This window comes from Labrus bergylta, chromosome 19 (assembly GCF_963930695.1).
Source record: "Labrus bergylta chromosome 19, fLabBer1.1, whole genome shotgun sequence".
Classification (NCBI taxonomy): Eukaryota; Metazoa; Chordata; class Actinopteri; order Labriformes; family Labridae; genus Labrus; species Labrus bergylta.
This window is the reverse complement of record NC_089213.1, coordinates 3,865,044-3,877,565: the sequence shown is the minus strand read 5'-3', so window position 1 is coordinate 3,877,565 and position 12,522 is coordinate 3,865,044.

Here is a 12,522-nt window from a genome sequence, read left to right as displayed (position 1 = left end):
CAAACTATAAATACAGTAACAGTGTGGTATTAGTACTTTATTTAAGCGTAGAACGAGAGTATTTCATATCAAATGTTCTTTGATCATCTCTACATCTCAGCCCTGTGACTGACTGGCGACCAGTCCAGGGTATACTCCACCTCTCGCCCAATGACAGCTGGGACCAGATCCAACCACACGAACCCAAACATGACAAGCGGTTTAGATAATGGATGAATGGTGTATTCAGTAGACATACTGGTTTACAACAGTAATGTCAAACCTCTGGACAGTACTTTGTGTTTGATTGAACCAGGGCAAATTCTTTCAAATCATTTCATCTCGAGGGTAAACCAAAAATAAGCATTCATTTGATAAGTTTTCCCCTAAATCCTAAAACCTCCTGATCGAAAAAAAGCTAGTGGCGTCAATTACGCAGCAGGGCACTGAAAAATATTCCATCCTTCTTAAAACAATGATACCACACATTCCCACCACCAGGCACAAAGCCATGACATGGATTACCGTCGTTCTTCAGAGGATACAATCTAGTTTCCAGCTTGAATTTATTCTGGATGGACATAAGGACTCTTGGTTTCCCTCTTTAAGTGCTCCTTGTTCTGCTAATGGGCTGCTGGGAGGCCAGAGGAGTACATGGGAAACAAGCTTGTTAATTCATCCTACAGCGGGATTTCTATGGGCTTCTTATGTGGCAAAAGGAGGTGAAACAAAACCAACCAGCTCACTCTTTCGTTTTGTTTTGTCGTAAAACAAACAAGTGAATGAAGCACATTCCTCACAGTGTTAACTGCAATACTTGTATTCATCACAGCTCAGACGTTAGCCAGGGTAAAGAGAGCACTAATGACCACTATTTAAGGGAGAACATGTCATTCATTATATTTTAATAAAACAATGTTCTAACTTTATAGAATCACAAATTATACAGTTTGGACAGCGCAGTCTTCTAAGCGTATCAGAAACACCTGGCTCAAACTGTTTTTCTTGTCTGAAGTTAGCCACAAACACTAGCATGGCTTGACTTGTTTAAACCAAGTAGCCAGTTATTTATTCATTTGAAGTTATTTTAGGTGGGCTTTTTGCCTTTAGTAGTTAGGACAGCTGAAGAGACAATACGTAAACATTTGTGCAAATTTTAGATGATGGTTTTGTCCTACCTCTACAAAATCACTGCTAACAACATGATGTCTGCCAAACACATGCAGGCTGCAGCTTAAGTTTGTTTATTTAGCTTTTTGTCCCCTGCTGGAGCTCAGCCTGCCAGCTGCTGTCAATCAGACACAAGCATCAACACGCATTTATGATTTATCTCTGAAACCCTTTCAACTTTCCTAAACTAAGAACACAACATTTAAAGACGTGTTGTGTTTCTTAAATTACAAAAAAAAATATCTAAATGTGGTTTTAGCTAGATTTAAGCTTAAACAGACTTTTAGACGTTTTTAGTTAAACTTCAAATGCAACTCTCAAAGCGTTCATTGAGCCTGTCCTCTGTAAAAATCAAAGCATATTGATCCATTTCTAAGGTCGTAACCAACCAAATGTACATTCATTTTAATGCAAGACCTCTTGTTGCAAAGGTAACAGTGACAGAGGCAAAGCCAAGAGTCTGGTGGCTTAGTATAAAGAAGGAGGAGGACATGTTTGTAGGAAGACGAGTTGTCTGTGGGATTTATTTGTGACATTCAGGGTTGACAGACTTTCACAACCTTTGACTTTATCAGATCTAAAGGCCGAGGTCAGCTGTGGGTCTGGATGTTCAGACTGTAACCAGGGCGGAAACAGTCTGTACACAGTTTACACTGAAACCAGCTCTGGTTGTTTCCTAAATACCATGCACATGTTAGAGAGGCTCCACAGGTGAGAAGACAGTTTGTCTCCAGTACACATGTAACCTTCAAATGGGGTTTAAATGCATAATAACTGACAGAGGATTGCTCTAGATCATTCTCAACAAAGAAGAATGTCTCTGATGTAACACGTTGTTGAACCATCATCATCACACACTGTATCCACCCTGGATGAACTGTTTTGGCATTTTGAATCTCTTGTATCCCTCATCAGAAAAGAAACAGTAAGCAGTCACGGCCGGTTTGTTGACAGTGAAAACGTGTATGATGACTTCAGGTCTCCCCTGGGTGCTCTTCATGTTGTCTAGGATTTAGACTGAGCACCATAAGAGCAGAGCCTTTGACCCCAGCAGTCAGCTCGAGGCTGGAGGGATTTCCCAGAGTATAAACAATGGAGTGATCCCTTAACATATACACATTTATTATGTCTTCTGGCCACATATCCAAACACATCTTTGAGCATCTCCAGCCCACTGAAATAACTTCCAACACGTCAGGGTAAATTTCAGAAATTTATTTATTTATTTTTATTTTAAGGTTTGCAACAAAAAGCTTCCTTTTGCTTCCCAGTGGTTGTCTTGTCACATTCACACAGGATAATAAAGTAGATAATCTTTCAGGTTTGGACATTTAGTCAGACAAAGCAAGACTATTGAAGCCATAAGCTTCAGCTCTGATAAATCATGTTGGGTGTTAAGCACTGTTTTCTGATATTCTATAGACCAGATAATCAGCAGATCCAATAATATTGAATATAATAGTTGCAGCCAAGTAGCAGAGTCTTTTGCAGAATTCACCACAATAAAGAGGAAGCCTTCATTCACTTTCTCTTCTATCATCTCTTTTCATTGTCCTATCAGTCGCTTCATTATGTTTCACTCTGTTTGCTGTCACTCAACTGCTGCCGGCACAAAGAAACAAGAATCTCTCCCAGAATACAGGCTGAAAATGTCTTTGTTTGCTGGAACAGAAGTTAATTTCAAGCTTGGTTCGACACATAAGAGTGATAAGAAATATGTAAATAGAGGAAAAATGTGCCCATTATGTATGAAAAAAAGTGCTATCAGGTTGGGAATACGGTCGTCTTAAGGTGGACAGAAGAAAAAAAAATTGATATGAAACAAAAGAAACCTTGAATTTTTGAGATGCTGAGACGTCCTGACAGCTCAGTTAAACAAAGCTGCATCTGTTCTTGTGTTCTGCAGAGACGGATGTGAGAACAGCAGGGGAGCAGGTACGGTTCCCTGCAGGCCTCCACACACACACGGTCTTCTCTCTTCTGTTAAAGCTCAGACCAATATTTCATTGATTTTTTTTCCACACTTCTGTGACAAGACTGAGAAGAGGTTTCAAAGACATCACATCCTCAGAGCTCTAACCCAAATGTAGCAGCGGTGGAAAGGACTCGAGGTTTTCATGCCGGTGGGACTGAAGTCTGGCTGGGTTTTGCCGAGAGGAGCTTGCCTGGTTAGGAAACAGCTTCCATGACCCACTTTTCTGCTCCGTGGAGCTCAACCCTTGATGTGATAAGGAGAATGCGTTTTTGTATTTATGATGCCTCTTAAAGATTGAACCTCAAATAAAAGTGTCTGTACACAAAGGCCAGTAAAATCTGATCGACACACTGTAAAAGGCAGGGGAATGTTATGAGCTACATTATATTAGTTCAATGCTTTTTTAGTTACTTGTATTTTAATACAATAGTTCAATTATAAACGACTAAATACTACAACCCCATCACGGCTTGGAGGCAATTATTAAACTGTAAACATACTTCATTTATTCCAGCTATACTTTGTTTGATTTAAAAAGTACAAATCAGGTTCCAAAGAAATATATATATATTTATTTAACATCTTAACATCCTGGTATGACAGAAAATTTCAGCTCAATTTACATCCATGACAACTTTACAGTGGATATATCTATACAACACACTACCATGTGCCTTTTAGATGTTACCTATACTTTCAGTAACTAATCTTTCCCTCTCTGCTGTGTCTGCGCTGATATTTTTCAAGCACATCTTAAGAAATGGCTGATAGGTGCGTTATCATTGTCATCATTTAGGCATTAATTATCAAGTTTAAGTATGTATTGGGTAAGAGCAGAAGTCTTGAACATTTGTAAAGGATAAAAGAAAATGTCATCAAACTTTCATAAAACCTCACAAAATATCAAAAGGCATTAACTTCAACAAAGTAAGTTAACTAAACTAAGGTGCTTACATTAAGTTGGAAAGTATGTTCCTAAGTGTCCTATGGGCTAAAGTTGTATAACACTGTTGAAAACCATGTAAAACTTCTTCGTCTTCTCAATAACTTTAGTTCACACACACACCTGTGATCATCAAACTGAGCTCCTGGTGCGCCCTGATTTACATCATTTACCAAAAATTCCTGTAACTGCATAAAAAAGGCCTCCTACAGATCAGGCTAACCTCAAAAATTCCTGTTTTGGTGAGTAAATGAGAAACACAACCCGTCATGTTAAATTTCAACCAATCACAGACAATCACCCCGAATACAAACCCCATTTTAAACGAACAGTAAGAGCAGGATTTATTCCTATGTTCATAATAAGGTTGTTAAGAGGGTGCAAAGCAACAACATGTCAAGGTGAACACCAGGAAATGTTAAGTCATCTGCCAGATTGTTTTATCAACTTTAATAAATGAGTCAATCAAATTTTAAGAATGCATTGTTGAGCCTCTTTTTCCACCCCAGCAAACAGCATCTAAACTTTGTGTTCCAACACATGTCCTCCCACACCCCCCTCCCCCTCCCCCTCCCCCTCCTGGTATTTCTTGGGATCCACTTAAACATTCAGCCATGTTTGTGGAGCACTGTAATAACGGGGCTCAAGTTGCCCTTGTGTTCACACACTGGAGACGGAGAACAGCAAACAAACAAGGAGAGTGAAAGGCTAAACCTGTTGTTCGGAGTCGACTACATCCTGCACAGTATAATCCCTAAACGAAGCTCTTTTGTTGTGAATGGCTGCGCTAACTGCAGGGCGTGGTGATATTACTGTACAAATACCTCAACAGAGCTGTCAGGGTGAAACACAACGACCTTCAAGTCACACAATAACCAGGAGGATGAAGAGATCTATGGACTGATATAAAATAATAAGTAAAGGAGTAAATAAAATGTTTTAAAAAAAAAAGGCTTTAGCGTTGTTGTTCGGCCCTGAATGGATTAGAGTTCATATTTTAAAAAAGCCTGCGGTCTGACAGCTTAAATCATATTCATAGCTCTGAACAAAATCAGGTCACTTCATAATGGGAATGTTGTATCCCAAGTGACAGACAAATCCAGCTGCAGTGTGACAGTGATGTACAGTAAACGCCCCTGCAGGCTGGAAACAGACGAGGTGGCAGCGACGAGTGAGAGAATGGTTCACCAGACATGTTATTATAATACGACGAGGCCATTGGTGGCTACGCTCGGCACAAATCCAGCTGCACAATTGCATAATATGAGAATAGGAAATTCTGCTGATAAACTGTCTATTGTTCCCTAAGTGCCCAGCAGACTGAGATAATAAACACAACATGGGCTTTTGTCCCATGCTAGTCCAAACAACAACACTGGCTTCGGGAAAATGGGTGAAGAAAGGCATTGTTAACACCTGAAAGTTTACATTACGTTTAAAAAAAAAAACCTGTAAAAACTAAATGGATTTTGGTCACAAGTTATTTACAAATTCATGTGTAGAAAATGGATCAGTTTTTTCCAAAGGATTCTGATTGAACATGATTAGACGTTATCAGTCAGCTGGAGGCCGAACAGCCGAAGAAGAATGAGCTGCTGATTGTGAAACATGAATAAAGCAGCTGACGACAATCAGGCCAACGCAAGCTGGTTCAAGACCTCTGCCTGAACTAACAATATGTAAAGGAGGAAGGTCTCAAAATACAAAAGAAATACAAATAAAATCATGACCATAACAAAAAAAAAGAAGGAGGAGAGAGACGGCAGCAGTTGATGAGAGCTGAATAGTACAGACAATAATGAGCAATCTTGTTCTTGCCTAGAGATCCAAAAAGGCTTCAGCCTGCATGCCCTGAGCACAACAGATATGGGATTAAAATCAAATTTTATGTTTTAATTTCTTTGAAACTTCAAATGTGATTATAATTCAAATATATTGGCCTTTGAATTTGTTTAAATATTTAGTAAACGCATGTTGATTACGAAAAGGTACAATGTATGTAAAGCTGAACGTGCATGTCTGTAAAGAGGAAGAGAAGTTTGTCTCTGCAGATTGAAAATGATATCTCTTGAAATCTACAGTATATGAACTGTACCATGAAACAACACCCACGTACAGTAAATATAGACTGTAGTCTTTGAAATCCAAACATCCATCAGGTCCTCTAGAGATTTGGTGAGGGTGCCCCCAGGTCTCTCCACACTCACTAACAAACATCCTTCCCCATTGCTTACAGCGTAGTGTGGCCTCCTCTCACTTTGTGTGTTTAACGAGATGAAATTTGGACTCTCTAAGTGGGTGAAGTCAGGATGCGGGCCCCGTTCAGCAGCCGAGGAGCCTCCAGGGGAGCTTCATGCAGGCGGGTTGCATCAGGTCAGGATGGGAGTTGGATACCCTGCAGCGGCCGGTCGAGCTGGTATCCTGCCCTGTTTTCATTCCAGCCGTCTGCTCGGGGACTGGCTACGCTGGAATTGGTTTAGCCCCAGGTAGCGACGGATGAAGAATCCATATTTTCTTCTGGTAGGGAAATCTGCGCTGAATTTTTTAAAGCGGTATAAACCAGACATGTTTGCCTCGGAGAAAAAAAGCTTGACTGTTTGCATTGTTCCTTTGTCTTTTTGTGCATGAAATGGCTATTTAATCACAAAAACACTACGTTTTGGTATATTTTATCGTAGTTGAGTTGAAATGAGGTTTGGACCAAAAAATGTGGCACACGATTTGAATTTCCAAACGCTGTATTTCATGCAAGAATGACAACAAAGCAGCATTTCCCAGGATCACAACACATCACCTCTTTGGCTCAGGATCCGGTTGTTTGGTCCATGTTTGGAATATGAAATGATTTACAGTGAGTCACCCACATCAAAACTCTGAGGTGCTCTCCTGAGCCAGAGGAATACAGATATAAACCTCAGTTAAGGTTCCTGCGCCCACATGAACTTGATAGCAAAAACAAACGGCTGGTTAAGTCAGGCACCAAGCCCTGTGTGCATTCTTTCACCAAATGGATTTTTCATCTGCTGTGAAGTTTTTTTTTTTTTGTCTCTTTCCTTTTTTAGCATCTGTTGTTTGGAAATGTGAATGCAGTATCTGAGGTGTGAGTTTCTGGAAATGTTTTCTGTCAAGTGAGGGTGCTGAGGTCTGTTTGGTACATGTTCTGGGAATGAAGAGTGAAGAGTAGGGGAAGAATCAAGAAAAATGTGATCGTGGTGACTTTTTCATGGGCCTTTAATTGAACACACCTGCTCACTGTAAATGTTCCAGACAATTACACGCTACATTCACACATACAGTTCCCAAGTTTCATGCTGACTTTTAACTATAGGGAACTGGTTGGAAAAAAAGTCTAGTTAAAGTTGGAGTGAGTAGGTTTGAAAGGTGCTTTTTTTTCGAGGTAAACATTGTACTTTTCACCGCACTACATGTTCTTTTTTAAGTTATTTCAATTAATTTCCTTCAGATTAATACAAACCATGAGCAAGTAACATTATGATGTATTTTATAGATCAATATACTGGCAGTGCATTAAAGAAATGGAAATGGGCCTTTCTGCATATTTGGGAAAACGTTGCAAAACTCTGCAGAAACTAGATACACTCAGTCTGAAGGCCTATGTATAACTACAGTATGTGTGGCTGCCTTTATTCAGATTGACTCTGACTGCATGGAGGGACATAACACTGAGAGGAAACCACTCCTGATGGCTGAGAGCAGAAACTGGATCAAACTGCCGACCACAAGTTTGGCTGAGTTTCTTGCATATGTGTTCCAAAACAGAGGAACAGAAAGCAGCTATGGACTCTCAGGTGATGGTTAACTTATTGTAGGTCATCGGCTGAATGACTTTTTAAATATAAAAACCAGCCACCTGGAAAGACTTGTTTTGTATCTGTGCAGTTTTTGATGCTGAGGTTTCCTCAGTGGAACATCAGATCGATTATCGTGTGCTAACAATCACAGCCTTGTTGCAAACATCTGTTTTGTGTGCTGGCTAATGTGCTAGTGGCTAGTATATGAATGTTTTCGTGGCAGACACTCGTAAAAAAGAAAGGGGGTCACAAAGGGAACATGTATGAAAGTCTTCCTCTAAAGCAGGATATCATCTTAGTGTAATCCTCATTTAACATTATCAGGTTAGTCGGCTGGTTAGCTTTGGAACAAAACAACTAAAGTGTGTTTAGCTTGAGCAAAAAACATAGAGAGTGAGCCTAACTGTGCTAAATGAAAGTGTTTGGCTGTTTTAAAGCCATAATAAGCTGTTAATGGTTGCGATAGAAGTCCTACAGTATAGTTAAGATGAATTCTATTATCTTTAATAAGACCAGGGCTACCACTAACAGTGATTTTCTCTGAACTTTCACGATACAAAACGGCAGTCTGAATAGGGTTAATGTAGCTCACCCACCAATAATATAATATATAAACCAATAATAATCCATACAGATCACCGCAACGAGTGGACTTTCTTAAACAGAATAATAATCACTGTGTTGTGAAAAATGGATGTAGTGGTCAACACCACCCATAGAGTTTTTGCATTACGCGCTTGTGTCAATTAAAATAATACAAGTCGGTGGGGGGAATAAAAGCTGCATCAGTATCGTAAATGTCCGAGAGAAACAGAATATGCTCAGCCAAAATCAACTGGCATCAGTCAGTGTGATTATGTTAAAGACATGCCCTCGGTAGGAACACACGGGCAGAGCAGAGACATAAATAAGTAACACAAATATAGACGCTCATGCTTTGCTGGAATAAAACAAGTGCACATAAGTAAGTCTACATAAATTACATTTATTGAAATTTTTGCCTTTTGACAGAGCACTGTATAGTAGTCCGGATTAACAAAGTCAAATAACTTGCCTCAAGGCTTTTTAGAAATCGACGTATTCGATCGATTGGAAGAATCGTTTCAGACTCAAAGCATTTTTTTAACACCACCATCCTACTGCTTCATTCTGCTGTTTTTCTGAGTGTTATTTGCACTATTACTTGGTACCTTTTCTTCCTACAGTGATCTTTGTGGCTGCTAAATGAGACAACTCTTTTTTACAGTATATTAAGATGTATGTTGCTACTTCAAGGCCAACTTCCTGTAACAGATAAAACATTTGCATGACCTACAGTGTGGTGCCTGACATGCTTTTAAAAGGCTCTACTCCTACAGCTTATTGATGTAATCTGTTTGTTTCCATTTCATACTGAACTCACACAGCATCATCAATACCAGAGATGTCCCTCATTTCACCGTGTCTGTTCATGTCTCCTCAACCCACAACCGGCACCAAATCCTCATGGAAGCCAAACCCAGACGCTCGCTTTGCCTTTCAGCCGCAGATCCCGGGCAGAGCTCCGTGTTCTGACAACAGCAACCAGAAAGCAATCAAGCAGTCAGGGCCCGATCTCAGGAGCCACAATTAGATTTGTAGCGGGTTTTTTTTTTCTCTCCAGACTTGGTGTTGAGCAATCCGCCAGCCCAGACTACACCCTGCTAGGAGTTCATTAAGAAACTATACCCACACTACACCCATTCATCTCGGTCAGCAGAGTATGCAGGAAACCAGAACCCCCATTTCCAATACACCGCTAGCCATACCCGAGACGCACATACACGTATACTCACAAAGACCCCAGCACCGATTGCTTGCATTGTAGAACTGATTTTTTTCCCTTCCTGCGTGTACACATATTTGCTCAACTCCTCTGATATGATTGTGTTTTGTTGGAATTGTGTTCTGCTAGGATGAAGTTAAGTAAACATTTGCATGCAGGTATGAAAACAAGGGAGTGCGTTTGAGAAGCTCTGGTTAAATAAAGCAGGAAAAAGAAAAGGTTAATGTGTACAGTGCAGCAAAAAGAAGCTAAAAGTAGGTCACTTGGAAGAGAGTCTGCAGCAATAAGGTGAGTAACAGGACCGGAGGGGGACACAAAGGTCAGGAATCTCTCTTAAAAATCTTGTTTGTTTTCTGTGTGTGCATATTTAAACGGGCGTGTGTGCTCGGGTGCACTCTGGAGCACCATATTTTCGAAAGCCGGAGGCACTGGCGGTCTTCAACGTCCACCGACATTTTGGAGGGGGGTGTTGTTGCCTCGTTTGGATCCACTACTTCCCAGAATTCCCACCCGCATCGCCCCTGCCCACAGAGCACAAAAGGATGGATGGATCCTCTCCATAAATAACCAGCAGAGCAAAGCCAAAACCACGATGTTTTTCTCTGCATGCTTTGTTTCAAAGGCCTGGACTGCCGCTCTCTCCAGAAAGTATAGCCGTCCAAATGAAATGTGCTGGATCCATCACACAGGCAGATAAATCTTTGGCACACATTTTGAATAAAAGGAAAATACAAAACAGAATTTAGTTGATAGGGGAGAATAAAACAGTGGATTGATGAGATTAGACTAACTTGTGTGCACATGAGATTGCAGAGAGCATCAATTCAAAAGTGTTGATAGAAAGCGTCACTGAGGTTTGATTCTTTTTGAAAATAAATCACAATCATCTGCAACATTACTTCAAATTAAATCTGTTATGATTTGTAGACCATAGATTAAGTTTTGGCCATAGATTAATTTCAAAAACCTCAAATATAAAGTTACAGTTTCTTGGGAAAGCATCATTTGCAGCTTTTATCTGATCATAAGTATTATTAAACGAGTATTCTGGTTTTTCTGTGTTTACCAGACATCATATTAAATATGTCACTAAGTAAATAATAGATGGATTTAAGCTTGTACGGCACTTTTTTAGTCTTCTGTTCTGACTACAAAACCTACACATTCACACACTGATGGCAGAAAATGTGAAGAGCCACTGCCCACATCAGTATTAACTAATCCTGCTTCCAAACATTCACATGCCACCAATGAGGCAGCGGGAGCAATTTGGGGTTCAGAGTCTTGCCGAAAGCCACCACAGACATGTGGCTGCAGGAGCTGGGAACTGAACCCCCGACCTTCCTGTTGAGAGACTGTACCACTGAGCCCTTGTGGCATAACTTGTGTATGGAGACCTAGAAGTTTCTATATTCAATATGTAAAAGAACTAACACATGTTGAAATGTATGATCAAGCATCCAAAGAAGATTACAGCCCGTCTGCAGGTTCCTTCAGCGCTGACGTTTTAGCATCAATCAATTTTTCATCCACTTCACTATTTTAATAAAATTTGTATTCAAAAGAAGCAGACAGTCATAAACCTCCGTACGCTTCCTGCACAGAACCAGGCAGGTAAGTGAACATAGCAGAGCACTTAAGCTGATAAGCACAAAATCCCTTCGACCAAATCTCAGTTAAACTTAGATATAAAAATGTACTATTCATCTGTTTTTATACATCGACCTTGGCTCATACAACAGACCAAACCTGATATGAGATATGATAATACAGCGATGATAAAAAAAATAATGGTTGCAGCCTGAAGTAAAAATACAAACTCATAACATACACAGATACACACGCACGCACACGCACAGAAAAAAAACACCCTCATCATCTCCCTCTCGGCTTAAAGTGTCTCGTTTCACTCCCACAATGCAGTGGCTTTAAAGCTCCCTGGGATTACTGCCATGATTAAAGCTGCATGTGCATCACACATCGCTGCAATACACAACTCATACAGCAAACATACATGCTCACAGGGCCACACATACACACACACACACACACACACACGCCTCACACTCTCCAATCAGACGGGGAGCAGAGGGGGTCAATACACTCTGTCTGTCACCTTGCCAACTGGAGGTCTTATCATCATGCTTCCAACCAGGCAGAGAAGCATCTCGCTGCAGAAATTGGAGTGTGAACACGTTATCAGGCTTCATCACCCACAAATCACAGCCTGCACTCTAAATCCCAGACCAGCGGTTCCTGACATTTTCTGTTCAAAGAAACCCCCCCTGCTTCTTACAGGTAGAGTCAACTAGACTACGTTCAGATGCACCAGGCATCGGGTTAAACCGGATCTTACCTACCACTGTTAAAAAAAAAGAAAATTATATCCCTTCTATAACAACAGATCACTGAAATTAGAGGTTACCGACACTTTGGCACTGCTCGTGGTTTCTGCCTGTTGAAAGGAAGGTTTTCTTGCCACTGTTACTTTCTTAAATGTTGCATAGTGCTGTGCCCGTGGTGGATTAATGGTGGGTCTTTGTACATAAGAGTATACTCTGTGTCTAAGTGTTTTGAGATAACATTTGTTATGAATGGGTGATACTTTTATCTAGATATTCAAACAGATTTATAGATATTGTATATAGACATTGATAGATATAACTTCAATGCAAGCTTTTTTTCTCTACCACTTTGAAATAATTTCCCTATCGTCGACTACACAATACCTACATTTATAACTGTTAATCCATCAGGCCTACTTTTAAGTTTTAAATCCAACATGTGGCTAGCTGATAATTAAAAGAAAACTAATTCAAAACTAATAATAGCATTTGAT